The 15,694-nt window shown below is 38.1% G+C and overlaps 1 pseudogene; it reads right to left on the bottom strand.

Moving 5' to 3' along the window:
- Positions 1-4,044: 4,044 nt before the first annotated feature.
- LOC101586156 lies at positions 4,045-5,158 on the bottom strand (annotated as a pseudogene).
- Positions 5,159-15,694: the final 10,536 nt, after the last annotated feature.

The raw sequence follows: 15,694 nt of genomic DNA, 5'->3' as shown, positions 1-15,694 counted from the left end.
ACAGGAAAGTTAAGTCAACAGAACCTTTAAGCAAACTGATTCTAAACTATTTTGTGACTTACACTGATCCATCACAGGCTTTGAATAATTAGAGAAAATGTTTATTTTCACCAGGACTTCTTACGAATCACAGAAGGATGGAAAAAATCACAAAAATTGTTTGTGTTTTACAACCAGCTCCTAGCCTTTGAAACACCAGGATAGCTCTCTGTCTGGCAGCCTGGTTGGTAGTACTTTGGTTCACAGGAGAGTTTTCACTATTTTCCAGGCCTATCTGGCTTTTGGGCATCAGGAGATCACTCTGTCCTGTTTCCTGCCTCTAGGTTTTACAGGACTACTGCAGAGAATTCAGTGAAAATATAAGTTGGTTGTTGGCAATGATCCTGCCTCTTCCGCTCCTAGCTTGCCTACTTGGTGAGAAAGCAATGGCTGCACTGAAGGTCCAGCATTCTTCGAAGTAATTTCTCTCAACTCCCTGATATAGTTCCAGCCTATGCCTGGCACGCTGCATGTGCCCTGCACACTTTCAGAATGCTGAGAGCTGGGAATGGTGTGCTCACCCCTTGGCCAGAGGGACAGTGCTCCCCCTTACCACAGACTCTGCGTGAACATGTCGCACTATCTGGCGTGTTAGCCAGGTTATTGACATCTACAATGAATTTCTCTTGCTTCTGGTTTTCTGCTGGGAATAAACAAACTCATTAATATATTTCTATGACCTGTGAGTTGTGTTCTTATTTCTATGAGTAATTTCCTTTTAAGGCTTTCCGTGTCCTTACTGTCACCAAATGGCTGAGACATCCTTCTTTCAATTTGGTTAGAAGCCACACATTTTTCTAAATTTATGTATGTATGTATGTATGTATGTATGTATATACTTTGGTATTTTAGGGAAGGGTCCACAGGGTTTTCAAGGTCTCACTACTAGATAGGAATTGTAGTGATCTGCCTGTTTACAGCCTTCCAAGAGCTGGGATTACTGGCACATACCACCATGCCCAGTCTCAATTGCCATCTCAGCACGCCCCAGGGGTGGGGCCAGCACGGCAGGCCCAGGGATTGAACCCCTGTCCCCTGTGCCTTCTTTCAGGTGCTTTAATCCACTGAACTACTTGGCCAGCCCAGAAACCACACATTTGTAAAGTGCAGCTCCTGTTATCTTTGGGTGCTGAGCGCAAGTGTCTCAGCCCTGAGCATCTAGTGCCAGCTCCTCTTTTCTCTTAGTATGAAAACTTTGGACCAGCCAGAGAGCTCAGTAGATTAAAGTGCCTGCTTAGGCAGACACAGAGACCAGGGTTCAATCCCCGGGCCTGCTATTTCAGCTCCATCCCCAGGGCATGCTGAGACAGCAAATGAGACTGGGTGTGGTGGTGTGCACCTGTAATCCCAGTGTTTGGGAGGCTGAAAACAGGAAAATCACTCTGAGTCCAATCTATGTAATAAGACCCTGTAGACTCTGTACTAAATGAATTTTTAAAAAAGTAAAAGAAAACTTCTATTGTCACCTCTTTTGAGCTTCTGGTGAGTCCTACACATCCCTAATAGCTCCTTAGTAACTGAGGCTCACAGCTCCCTGGAGGCTACCTGGAGCTCTTCCAACAGCTTCTACTGTTTCTCAGGATCTCCTCATAGGTCACCATAGGTCTCCAAAGGTCCCAGGAATCCAGCACTCAATTCTGCTTCTCTTCATTCTTTGCTACTTCCATGTTCTCTGAAGATCTTCAGGGCTAATTAGGGCTAACACTAATCCTCAGTGTTACCAGCTTTTCTTAGTGCAGCCTTCTGGACCAACTCTAATTGAGATAAGAAGCTGAGTAGACACTCAGGTAAGTGTCACTCAGGTCACTTGGGAAAGGCTTTGGAGACTTGCTTTGTAGCACTGGAGGGTGGTACACAGGAGGAAGCCATCCTAGGCAGATTGAGGAGTGGGATGGAGTTTGCTGCTTGTAAATGGATGGAGGAAGCCAGGGATAATCCTAATTTTAAGCATGCCAACACCAAAGCATGTTGCCGTGGCAACAATTCTACAGAATTACAGAGGTTACTGCTGGACAGACAACCATGTGACTGCTTGGGAGGAATTTCTCATGAAGGGTAGCAATTTTGACATTCCTCAAATTTGGGTTTGAGGATTCAGGAGATGAGGGTAGTGGACATTGGCCCTTTCTGAATCTTTGCTCTGGGAGAGAGGGTTTTCTAGTTGCTCTTCAGAGAAGCAAGAGAACAGCCCGTAGTAGCTCCGAGAAGAAAAGAAACACTGTAGTTGCTGTGTACCCCAGGGTGGTGCATGGTGCCAAGGCAATGCACCCCTTGGATGTAGGTGGGGTGAAAGGCAGGGGTATGAACACAAATCCATCTATATAGCCTCTGCCTATCCAAGGGGAAAGAGACAGGCCAGGCCTCATCTCTTTCCATCTGACAATCAGAAATCATTTTACTTTAACTTTTAAAGATAGCGGTAGAGTACACTACAAAAGAAGAGAGTGTTCCCCTGAAACATTACTGCTAATTTATGCTGCCTCTTGCCTATTTTGGATAAAGCCTTCCTTTATAGCATCATAAACAAAGAGATCTATTTATTTGTTTATTTTTATGTATTTGGTATAGGGTCTCACGTCCGGTCTTGGTGGCCAGCTCAGTGCACCCCAGTGCGGGGCCAAGTACGGCATGTGGTACCAGGGATTGAACACTTGTCCCTGCACTTGCCTAAGCAGGCAATTAGTCCACTGAGCTATCTCACCAGCCCAATTTAGTTTTTAAATAAGTTGCATGTTAGAGAGCGAGGCATAGATACAGGTGCCTCTAGTTGTACCCATGTGGAGAGGTGAGGCATAAAGGACCACATTATGAGCCTCTTCTCAGGCCAACGGTGAGAATAAAAGGGAAGAAAAGAGGAGCAATGTTAGAGATATGAATTATGACAAGAGAATCAGGAAGTGGCAGAGTCCAAAAATGACTGGCCAGAAAAAATTTCTTGTAACAAATTAGGAGTACAAAATTGGTAAAGAATGCACTTGCTTTTAGTTCAGGAAACCTCAATATGCTCTGATTCTACCTGACTTAGAAATAAGTGAAAAGTAGAAAGCAAATTATGTCATCACCATCATCATCATCATCATCATCATCATCATCAATATTATGATTAGTGTATTTGGTACAGGGTCTCACTACACAACTCAGACTCAGTGATCCTCCTGCTTTCAGCCTCCTCAGTGCTGGGATTTCACTACACCCCAGCTCTGGCTGGCTCAGACCGCCCTGTGATCAGAGCTGGTGCAGCATGTGGTGCCAGGGATTGAACCGGGGTCCCTGTGCTTTCCTAAAAGCAGGTGTTCAGGGTGCTGAGCTATCTCACTGGCCCCTACAATGTTATTATTATTTTTTTTTTACTGGTCCAACAGTCTTGTCTTTACTTTCCATTTAAAGCAAGAAACATATACAAGCACTAGCAACCATCACTTGATCCAAGACACTAGTTTCTTAGTTCCAAAAGCACTTGCAAAGAAAACCAGTGGTGGGAGATAAGGAGAGGAGGGAAATGGAAGCGATTCATATCCCAATAACTGGAATCCCATAAGTGTGGCTGCCAAGTCTCATGAGGCTGTTGTTTAAATTTATCATTTACTTGGTCAGTTTCATTTCCTCAAATGCTTTTCCTTGAACTTTTATCCTCAAAGTATAAACAGTATGAAATATAAACAAACTCTTGCACTTCACACTTCGAAGTGTATAATTCAAGCATTATAGAGCTGTCTACATACTGATAAATCCCAAATCTTGGATAATTCAATGATATACAAAGCATCAGGGCACAGAAAGAACTAAAACCCACTTCTTTTTGTTACACATAAGATTCAAATATTCAATCTAAAGAAAAATCATTTTGGCTCTCTTTTACATATACTTATTAAAATACTCCTGTATGATCACGTTTGCTCTTACTATTTCTTGTCAGGTTTAAGACCTCAAAATGCCAGCCATCCAAAAAACAGGATATCAGAAAGATTATCTCTTCTCTGCCTCTCCAACCCCAACAGCCTGATTTTATGACATGACTCCAAATACTGGATCGGGATGACAAATGCTAGGTCCACTTTCTCATAATCCTTTTTGCTGTGGCATACTTGGTAGAACTCAGGCGTGGAAGCCTCCAAACCAAGCTGCACATCACTGCATATGGTGTGTGTGTGTGATAACTTGTACATCAATTGGTTTTGGCTTCAATCGACTGCCACTCAATTCTTCACTTAATTTCAGCCTGGCATCTACAGTTCTTTTCAGATCTCTTTGCAAGTGGTGTCCAAAGTCGCTGAACATGGTTGAACCTCCAGAGAGGACAATATTCTTGTAGAGAGGACATCTGACATCAATAGGAGGATTCTGAATTACTTCATCTACAGTTTCTGAAATAGGTTGTGGAAAGTCTGGATTAGCAAACTCTGGATGAAAAAAGATTTCATCTCCCGAGAATCTCTCATAACCAACATCAATGGAAAATTCTTTCTTTGAGACGACATTGATTCCAGTATACTGTTTAATCCACTTCGATCCATCTCTGTCATACTTGTTAAAGTTTTTCTCTAAATCTGGGCATACATAACTATAGCACTTCTCTACTGCCTTAGCAGTTTCCAGACATTGTTCTGGAGGGATTCTTACTTCGTGGTCTCTCAACAGCTGCTGAATAAAATATGCTATATCTCGTCCCGCAATTGGAATATGCTTAAGACAGCTGCCAATCACATGCCCTTCCTCCACAGGAATAACATGTGTAACACCATCTCTGCTGTCTTTTCCTGTACCAGTCAGTGTCCGTTCTCCTACTTGTTTTGAGGTCCAGGATAAAGCTAAGACAAGAAGAGTCTGCACAGCAATGTACAAGCCTGAAACACTGAAGGACTCAAACATTATTTCAGCAGTATATTCCCTGTTTTCTGGAGTATTCAGTGGAGGTTCAGCCAAAAGAAAATATAATGGTCTTCAGGTTCTGCTCTTGAATATTTAAGGTCACTAGCTCCATAAGCCTTTCCATTAAACCCCAATCTTCAACTATACCATGGCAAATTGGCCACTTTGTTGCATATCTAGGTTTTTCTATTGCTTCATCTTCAATGAAGAAGTCTAGATCATCAACTCCTTCCATCACTCTCCTCTGAGCTTGGTCACCTACTTTTGCTGACTCATTAATTGCAATACAGGAAGGGATGACAAACTGTGGTTCTGTATTTCCAGCATATCCCGTTCCACAGTCCACCACACAGGCCAGCTGTCGTCACACCACCTTCACGCTCACCGCCGGCCGCTGAAGCCTCTTTCCCTCTCTCTTCCCTCCTCTCCCTCCTGCCCTCACCCAACAACTTCTTCCCCTCACACTGCTTCCCTGGAAAGCCTACAATATTATTTAAATGAAATATTTTCATCTCCTTCACAGTCAAGTTGAAAAGTGTGTTGTTAGATAATCTATTGTTCATGATTAAGTGGAAACAAATAAAAACATGAGATAATAAACTCCCTAAAATAATCTTCCATTTTTATATTAAATGGTAGTTTTTCACTTCAGAAACCCTTGAAGTAAAGTCTGGTTACAAAGTGTCAAAATATTAAACGAATATCATAACTGTATTAAGTTGTTTTTAAAAACTACAGACTCTTTATTTTCTTGCTTTTCTTATATTTTCAACAATATTTATTAAAAAATAAAATTTAAAAATATTTTATACTTCTGGGAGTATAGTATAGACCTGCAGAAATAAACCTGAAGATATAAACAAAACTTTATTGTTTATTTGGGGAAAGTACTAGAAAAATACTTCCTTATACTAAAATTATGCGACTACACACTAAACTATTTTCATGAAGAGTAAAGTCTTCTCTCTTATTTTTGTTGAAGTCTTCTGTTTACTAAAAATAAGAATTCTATACATTTTAGTTCTTTAAATCATTATTATTAAATATGAACCTACAATAATGCTTTTGGTTAACATTTGGTTACATTAATCACGTAACTGGCTTATTTTTCATTGTCTGTTATTTACATTGAAGCAGTTACTATATTAAACATCAGGGTATCTTTAAAAGGTAGTTTTACTTATATCTTTTTTGTGTGTGTGTGGAACCGGGGATCAAACTCAGGTCCTGGAACTTGCCAGGCAAGTGTTTATTCTACTGAGCAATTTCCCCAGCCCCTTACTTATATCTTCAAAAAAGGTAAAACCTGAAATGCAATGAAATAAGAGCTGCATATGAAAATGACTGGACTTTACAGTTTTATATTTGTTCTTTCTTTCCCTCAAGAATAGAAACAGGGCCAGCCAGATAGCTCAGCAGACTAACGTGCCTCCTTAGGCAGGCACAGGGACTGAGGTTCGATCTCTGGCGTACAGTGCCTGGCCCGCCCCCGGAGAGCCTTCCGAGGGCGACTGAAACTGGGCATGGTGTTGCGCACCTATAATCCCAGCGCTTGGGAGGCTGAAAACAGGAAGGATCACTACGAGTCCAATCTGTGTGGTGAGACCCTGTAGTCTCTGTACTATAATGCATTAAAAAAATAGAAATAGACAAAGTTTTATACTAACCCTGAGTGGAGATCTTCCTTTTCACTATTAATTTCTTCTTTTTTTTTAATTTTAGCACACTTGGTCAGTTTTTGCCCTATTGCTGGGACGAAACACCTCACACACACACACACACACACACACACACACACACACACAACTCAAAGAAAAATGTATTCAGAGGTTCAGTCCGTGGCTGGCAGCTTCCTAAGCAGGAGCACCATGATGAAGCAGGTGGCAGAATAAGCTGCTCGCTTGAGGAGACTGAGAAAAGGAGAGGATGCTCTGGGAGAGATAGAGCCACCGAGGACTTGCTCCTCCTTACCCAGCTTGTCACCCTGGGCCCTACTTCCTGGTAACATACTCACTTGTGATCTTTGGTGGATGAACACACTGGTGAATTCAGCATTGCTATCATCTAATCACTCGCTATGTGCTTCTCACTCCAGTCAAATTGGTGATTAGAACTAATGGGTACAACACTCTAAATTTGGATCTTAAGGTTCATGGTCACTTCTTTTCTGTTGGAATTTTATTTCCTAGCATTTGATTCATTTCAAAACATTTTGGAGTCATATTCAACATGTTCCAGTTGGCACAATTTGTGTTTCTAAAAGCTGAGTTTCTGTTTTGGTTTTTGGAGTTCCTTGACATCTGAGCTATGGTATTTTTTGGTTAATTTTAGTATAAACTAGTGACACTGACAATATATCAAAGTTTATGTTCATTCAACTACTCACCTAAGTAAAATTAACTATGGATTGCAGTTTTCCTCATAATAAAATGTATTTCATTTTTTAATGCTTGTGTGGTGCATATATTCTGCCCACTAACTATTGGATTAAACTTCAATCATTTATGGGATGGGTAGACATTTAATTACTGTCAATGTTGTTGGAACTTTGTTAGACTGTACTGACTGGAAACATGGTTAGTCATGTCTGTGCCTTAGGCACTGTCAGAGAGAATGGCTCAAACAAAACAATAACCACTTCTTCCTACAAGGCGAGGGCACCATCAGGATGTGACCAGGAAGAAATTTGTACCTACTGACACCTAGGAAATCAGTAAAACCCTAAGAGGAATTCAAGCCAACGAGCAAAGTGGACTTGTGACATTGTTGGTGAACTACAAAGCTTGGTGTGGTCAGACCATAGAATGAACTTCAATGCGTGCAGTTAAAAAACAAACAAAGAGGTGACATGGCTAACTTCTTTTGTTCAACAGAACAACTCAGACCTACTCCTGGACTACTTTTTCCAAGGTGTGTGGAAACCACTGGTTCTGTGTACTCTTGTATTGAATAATAATTTTTAATGAAAATATTTGCAATTGAATAATTACACAAACCTCGGGGCTGTATTTTTATAGCTTACATTTGGAAATACAGAATATGTGTGGTTTTTATCCAATCTCTAACAGGCCAAAGCCACCATTCTAAGGTATCTGAATAATGTCAATAAAGAAGTAGATTGAAAGAGACAAGGAGAAAATAGATAGTGAAGGTTATTTCCTCATTAAGTTATCCTGGTAGTAAATATCTAGAGATATATGGTGTAAGCTCTCAAAGTTAGCTGACAGGGATAGCAGAAGGCATTTTTAAGATTTAATATTTAAAATCAAAATACTTGGTACTACAGAAGTAATAGGAAAGCTGAAATCAATTCATTTCAGACATTTGACATGAATGACTGTAAAATTAAATAGACAATTCAGACAGAAACATCCCAGAAGGAAGGTAATGATTAAATATTGACATAGAAATTAAATTCAAGTGAAATACATGGACTGAGATATCCAAGGGTAATATTGGCTCTCAAGGAATGTGACAGGTCATGAGACAGAATAAGAGTAGAAGACTATAAGAGCTTGTAATAGAAAAGGAATCACAGAGCCATACTGTGATGCAGAAATCAAAAAGGAAGACAGTTACCTTAAAGAGAAAGATTGAGAAGTCCCTAGGAGACAGATGGCATTTGCAAGAACAATGGATGGAAGGAGCCTGGGACACTTTTCAATGAGCACGTATGAGCAGAGAAAATCAAATCACAGAGGAACCATCAATTAAAGGCTATTTGTGATTATCACTGTTATTTCTTAGAGTCATTCAAGACCCTGCTGTTGAGTTTTTATTTCACTATTTAAACTAAACTTTTGCACACTCTAGAAAAATGGTACTCAGAGTTCATATCTGCTTGCATCTGATATGTGGAAATCAGTCTCATTTATAGATATCCTTAATAAAATGTTCTCTGTATTTAAGCAGAGAATATTTTTCTCTCCATGATGGCTTTTCGTTAAATAGATGCTCGTTGGGTGGTCTTTCTTTTTGCTTGACTTTATATACATTTTGTTATTTTAAAATTACTTTTATTGCCCAAGATGTTTGAAATGCAGTGAGATAGTGAGGTTAAGCTTCATAGCCTAAATCGTTTGATAATAACAATAAGCTTGTCTTCTGGATGGTTAACAACCCAAGTTTGCAGACCAAAATTAGAGAAAAAGGAGGGCTACAAGAAAAGCCAACATTTTGGCCCTAACCTTCTAAGGTCAATTAAGACTCAGGACATATGAGAACTTGTACTGTAATGTCATGTACCTCGGTAGTGTCCCAAATTTTCTGATCAAGAAGATTATGGGGCCAAAGAGGAAAGTGATCGATGACGTAGAGTGTGCCTAAGGACAGTCACATGGGGAGAAGACACTCTTTCAGGCTTTCACAGAGAGCACATTGGCCAAGCAATGGCTGTGACTCATCCACATGGCTGCACTGACAAAGGTTCTACAATCTGAGGTACAGGATCTCAGGATAAATCCTGAGGCCATTTCACTGACCTTCTCAGACCAAACAGCTACAATTCTTGTTGCACAGGTCCTACTTTACCTAGGTCTTAACCATCCAGTAGAAAAGTATGAAGACGAAATATAGGAAGTAAAGCCATGTTGTTATGTTGAGCTGTGGGGGACTCAGGTCAATAATTTCTGACATTGCCAGTTAAACAGAAGACCTAGTGCTGTTATGGGCTACTGGACTCTTTTAGAATATTTTGCTGAGTTTACACACCTATAATATTCAATAACAGAACTTAGAAAAAATGGGTTATACCTATGAATGTCCATTTTGTATCTGTGTATTCAAAGTGGTTAGGATGGATATATAGTTGCATTCTCTTAATGAATAGAATGATTTGTTCTAATGGTGTTTGTAAATAGGATCTCAAGTCCTCATCTTGTACAGCAATTAACCACTAAGAAGAATATATGCAGTGTGTTATTTGTTGAAACTGTACTTCTGATTTGATTTGAAACTGTCTCATTACTATCTGTTTATCAATAAAATTTTGAAAAAAAATTACTTTTATTTTTGGTACATTTTCAAAATACATAAAGATTACATTTATAATAGGGAATTTGTACCTGTACATAATAAGTCTTGCTGCTTTTTTTGTCCTGTTCCATGCCCTAGCATCCAAAAACAAGGAAATACTTAGGAATAAATCTAATAAAGGCAGGAAAAGATCTATATATTGAAAATTACAGTACTCTGAACAAGGAGGAGGAGGAAGTAGAGGAGGAGGAGAAGAAGAGGAAGAAAAAAAGGAGAAAGAGGAGGAGGAGGCACAACTACAAACACACTTAGACACCTTTTCTTTAACAAAGTGGCCAAACATGTTACTGGAAGAAAGATAGTCTCTTTAATAAATTATACTAGCAAAACTGTCTTTCTACATGCTGAAGACTAACATGATAACCATATCTATCACTAGCCATTAAACTAAATTCAAGATGGATCAAACATCTAAGTACTGAAACAGAAACACTAAATATACTGGAAGAGAAAGCAGGTACAAATCTTGAAGACGGTGGTAGGTAGAAAGTTCATGAATGAAACTGAAACTGTATAGGAAATCCTTCAAAAGAATCAACAAGTTGGACCTAATCTAGTAAAATCCTTTTGCACATCAAAAGAAATCACCAACAGAGTGAAAATAAAACTTACAGAGTATGAAAAAAACTTTGAGCTAAATATTCCTCAGACAAAGGATTTCTATATAAAATATAGAAAAAATTAAAAAAAAATCAAAACATTCTTGAAATTCATAGACCCAATCTGAAAACAGCCAACTAAGATGAATACACATTTCTCAGATGAAGAAATATAAATGGCAAACAAATATATATAAAAAAATGTTCAATATCATTGGTCTCCTGAGAGACGCACATTCAAACAACACTGAGAGTTCATCTCATCCCAGAAGAATGGTTATCATCAAGAAATCAACCAATTACAAACCCTAGAGGGGCTTTGGGGAAAAGAGAACCATCCTACACTATTGGTTGGAGCATAAAATGCTGCAAATACTGTTGAAATCAATTTGGAGATTCTTCAAAAAACTAGAATTAGAGGTTCCATTCAACACAGTTATTACCCTTCTGGGTATCTTCCCAGAAAAACTAAAAGCATCATACCACAGAGACATGTGTGCACCGTCTATTGGAACACAATCTGTAATAGCTAGGGAGGCTATTACAGGGGGATGACTTAGTGGAAGAAGCGCTTTCCTGGCAAGCACAAGGACCTGAGTCCAATCCCAGGTTCTGCAAAAAAAGAAAAAAAAATCTGTAATAGTTAAATTTTGGAAACAATCCAACCACCCATCAACTGATAAATGGATAAAAAAATAATGTAGTATTTTAATACGGTGGAGTATTACTCAGCCATAAGGAAGAATAAACTTGAGACTTTTATAGATAAATGAATGCAAATTGAGACCATAATCATAAATGAAATAAACCAGATGCACATCTGTAAAAAAACATACTATTTCTATGACAGAAGATCCAAAATGTGCAATAGATATTGAGAAATGGAAAAAAATTATTCAAAATCCAAAAGAAATTGAGATGGGAGAAAGGAGAAAGGACAAAAGAAAAAATATGCAAGTCAGTTATGGTGCTCATGTTTCTTAGTTCGTTGAAAATGAAAGTTTGTGCTACTATTGATTGGAGAAAAATTTATTACCTTACTTTGTACTCTGAGCAACTACTCTGAGCAACTACCTATTGTTTAAAGGTAACAATATACACTATATTAACTATTATTATTATACTAATATTTTGTTATAAAAATTGTTTTACATTTTCCTATAAAATAAAGTTAATTATTTCATATTTATGTTGTTGTGCTGGAGATATATAGATATAGATATAGATATAGATAGATAGATAGATAGATAGATAGATAGATAGATAGATAATTACGATAGTTATCTCTTCCTCTTGGATTGTTCCCTTTATAAGGATGTAGTGTACTCCTTTTCCTCTTTTAATCAGTGTTGGCTTGAAATCCACTTTTTCTGAAAAGAGAGTAGATACTGCTGCTCTTTTCCAGGATCCTGCCTCATGGAATGTTACTTTCCATCTTTTGACTCTCAGTCTGTGAATTTCTTTTTAATTAAGTGTGTTTCTTTTAGGTAGCACATCATTGGGTCTTGCTCCATGGTCTATTCTGCCACTGAGGTTCTTTTAATTGGTGAATTGAGACCATTTACACTGATGATTATAGCTGATATCTATTGACATATCCTTGTCATGTAATTTGCTTATTTTTGGTTCTGCCCTCCTCCCTCTGTTTATTTGCTTGCTTTACTAGTAGAATCACTCTGTTGGGGTCCATGGAGTTTTAATCTTGTGATATCTTTCTAGAGTGCCCTTCAGAACAGTTTTGAGTGATAGTTTTGTGGTCATGAATTTCTTCCAATGATCTTTGTTGAGTGTTTTTTATTGTATCTTATTTCTCCATCAATTTTGATCTTTATTTTTAAAGACGTTTTCAGCATTAATTTTGAAAGATAGTTTTGTGGGTCACATCAAACTGAGCTGGATTTTGTTCTACTTTAAGGTTTAAACTATTTCACTCCAAATTTTCCTTGAATATAAGGCCTTTATTTATTTATTTATTTATTTTATGAGACGTCTGCTCTGATAGGCTTTACATCAGGGGATATGTTTTAGTTCTTGCTTAACTTTTTAGTATTCTGTTCTTGTGTTGAATATCTGGAATGTTGATTACTTTATCCCTGGTATACATATATATTTTTATCATGGGTAATTGAAATTCTATATATCACTCTGACATGCATCTCAAATTCTTCTTCCATGCCTGGGAAGTTTTCTGACATTACTTCTGTGAACAAATTTGTTAGGGTCTTTCTGCTGTGTGCTATCTTTTTATTGACTCTAGTCAATCTTATTTTATTCTTCTTTGCATGATCCAGAAGCTTTTGGGTTGATTTTATGGGCTATTTTTAAGAAATCTTTCTCTTCCAGATCACTAACCATAATCTTATATTCAATATCTGATATTCAATGGGAACTTTAATCTCCTGGATATCTGTGGGAATCTGTTTAATTCATTACATTTCTTTCTTTGTTGAGCAGTCATAGTTCCCATCATTTTCCTAAGTTCATCTATTTTTATCTGTATCCCTCTAGAGTCCCTCGCCATATCCCTCATTATCCACATCACCATCTCCATAGTTTTCTGGGAAATTATTTCTAATTTGATTTTCTTCTACAGCCTCATTCATCTCCTTTGCAACTTCTACTGTTTCTAAATCAGAGAGTCCAAGTGAGTGGCTTTTGATTTGTTCTACTTAATTTATCCCTGGATTTAGCTTTGGTGAGCATTAAATCTGGAGCACAAATTGCTTCATTGTCTTATCATTTTCTTTTTTTTCATTTAATTTCTGTATTGATTCATGTAAATTGCTTCTGGTGGGTAGCTTTGTTTAGAACACTTAGGAGCATTTCTGAGATGGTTCCTCAGAAATGTCTTCCAGGTGCAATTGTCTTATGGATTTTGACTCTATTGGAAGAACCTACTCTTCACTTTACTGGGACTGAAAGCTTTTGCCTATTTGGCCTAGTCCCTGGTTCTATGACACTGAGCTGTTGTTTTTTGTGACTTTTTTGAAATCTATCTTGGCATACCAGGAAAAGCAACTGATAGGAGCAGCTATCTCACTTTGGGTACAGAAGTACAGTCAAACATAATGATAGCATCAAGCACAGTCTAGAAAATGAGAAACTGTTATAAATACTAATTTGCTACCTTTAATCATGTGAACTAGATTTGTGGTTATGTAACAAAGTCTAGAACAATACAGCACAAATTGAGAGTATACCATCCAAGTGAGTTATTTACTCTCAAGGAACAAGACTAAAAAGAGGTGTGAGGGGGTGGATAGAGAAAGGGAAGAAGAAGAAGGAGAAGAAGAAGAAGAAGAAGAAGAAGAAGAAGAAGAAGAAGAAGAAGAAGAAGAAGAAGAAGAAGAAGAAGAAGGACGACAACGATGAGGAGGAGGAGGAGGAGGAGTGGGGGAACAAAAACAAGGCTAGAGGACAAAGGAGAATGACAAAACCTAGAAAACTGGGAAAGAAGACAGGCAGGACAGAGATAAAGAAACATTATTTATTTAATTTTTAGTTTTTAATATTATGTATTTGGTACAGGGTCTCACTACATAGTTGAGACTCATAGTGATCCTCCTGTTTCAGCCTCCCCAGCACTGGGATCACAGGTATGCACCACCACCACACTTGGTCTTGGTGGTTGGAGTGCCTGGGGTGGGGCCAGCATGACATGTGGTACTGAGGATCAAACCTGGCTCCTTGTGCTTGCTTAGGCAGGTACTTATTCCACTGAGCTATCTCACAAGCGCAGGAAAACATTTTTTTAAAGAACAATACAGATTTCATTTATTCTTTCATGTTCTGACACTGGAGAAATAATATAATATTTACACATGTGGGTCTGATTTAGTTCACTTATGAGTAGTCTCTAGTTGCATCCATTTACCTATAAAGGCCTCAAGTTTGTCTTTTTATACCTGCATAATACTTCATTTTATAAAAATACCACATCTTTTTTACACATTTCTCAGGTGATGGGCATTTTGGTTGTTTCCAAGATTTGGCTATCACAAATTGTGCTGCTATAAACATAGGCACACATATCATTGTGGTATGATGTTTGTAGTTCTTTTAGAAAAATACGCAGAAGGGGAATAGCTGGATTGAATGAGATTTCCAGTTCTAGCTTTTTGAGGAGTCTCCAAACTGATTTCCACAGTGTTTGTACCAATCTATGTTCCCACCAGCAGTGGAGAAGGGTTCCTTTTTTCCCCACAGTCCATCCGGAATTTGTTATTAGTTGATTTCTTTATGATAGTCATTCTTTCTGGAGTGAGATGGTATCTCAGTGTTGTTTTAATTTATATTTCTCAAAAAAACAGTGCTATAGAACACTTTGTCATGATTTTTTTTTGTCATTTGTAATACTTCCTCTCAGGAGTATGTATTCATTTCACATGCCCATTTTTGGATGGGGTCTTTCAATTTTGACGGCCTAATTTTTTTTTAATTCTTTATTCTATATAGAAGTCCTTTGAGTGTTTGTGGGTTAAAATATTTTTCCAATTTGTGGGTTGTCTTTTCATTCTCTTGGTGATTTCTTTTGTCGTGCCCAAACTTCGCAATGAGATGAGACTCAAATTGGTGATTTTTAGAAGTATTTCCCATGCAGTTTGGTTTTTGTTCATGATCTCACTGCCTACCTCTATGTCTTCAAGATTTCGACCTACTCACTCTTCCAGTAGATTTAATGTTTCTACTTTAAAAGGCATAATAGATATAGTAAAATGGAGAGAAATTACACATAAGGAATAATCAATAAAGATAAGGGAAAGTAAAAACTATAGAAAGTAAAGTAAGGGGGAAAAATCATACAAGTATGTATTTGGGATAGCTGAAATGATTGTAGTACTAATTTGCATCAGTTTTCTAGAGCAGCAGTTAATGTTTAAAATTTTCACTTTGACTAATTCTGCATGTTAATATCTAAGATCTGAGCAACTACATCAAAGATAACAATGCACAATACAAAAACCACAGTTGAAAGGGCTGACCAAATAGCTCAGAGGATTAAAGCACCTGCAATCAGGCACAAGGACCAGGGATTTGATTCCCTGGGCCTTCCATGCCAGCCCCACTCCCCAGGATGCGTTGAGACAGCAACTGAGACTGGGTATGGTGGCACGTGCCTCTAATCCCAGCTCTTAGGAGACTGCAAGCAGTTT

This window comes from Octodon degus, unplaced genomic scaffold (assembly GCF_000260255.1).
Source record: "Octodon degus isolate 3935 unplaced genomic scaffold, OctDeg1.0 scaffold00001, whole genome shotgun sequence".
Lineage (NCBI taxonomy): Eukaryota > Metazoa > Chordata > Mammalia > Rodentia > Octodontidae > Octodon > Octodon degus.
The sequence above is the reverse complement of the archived record's forward strand: the minus strand, read 5'-3'. Positions and strand labels throughout refer to the sequence as shown.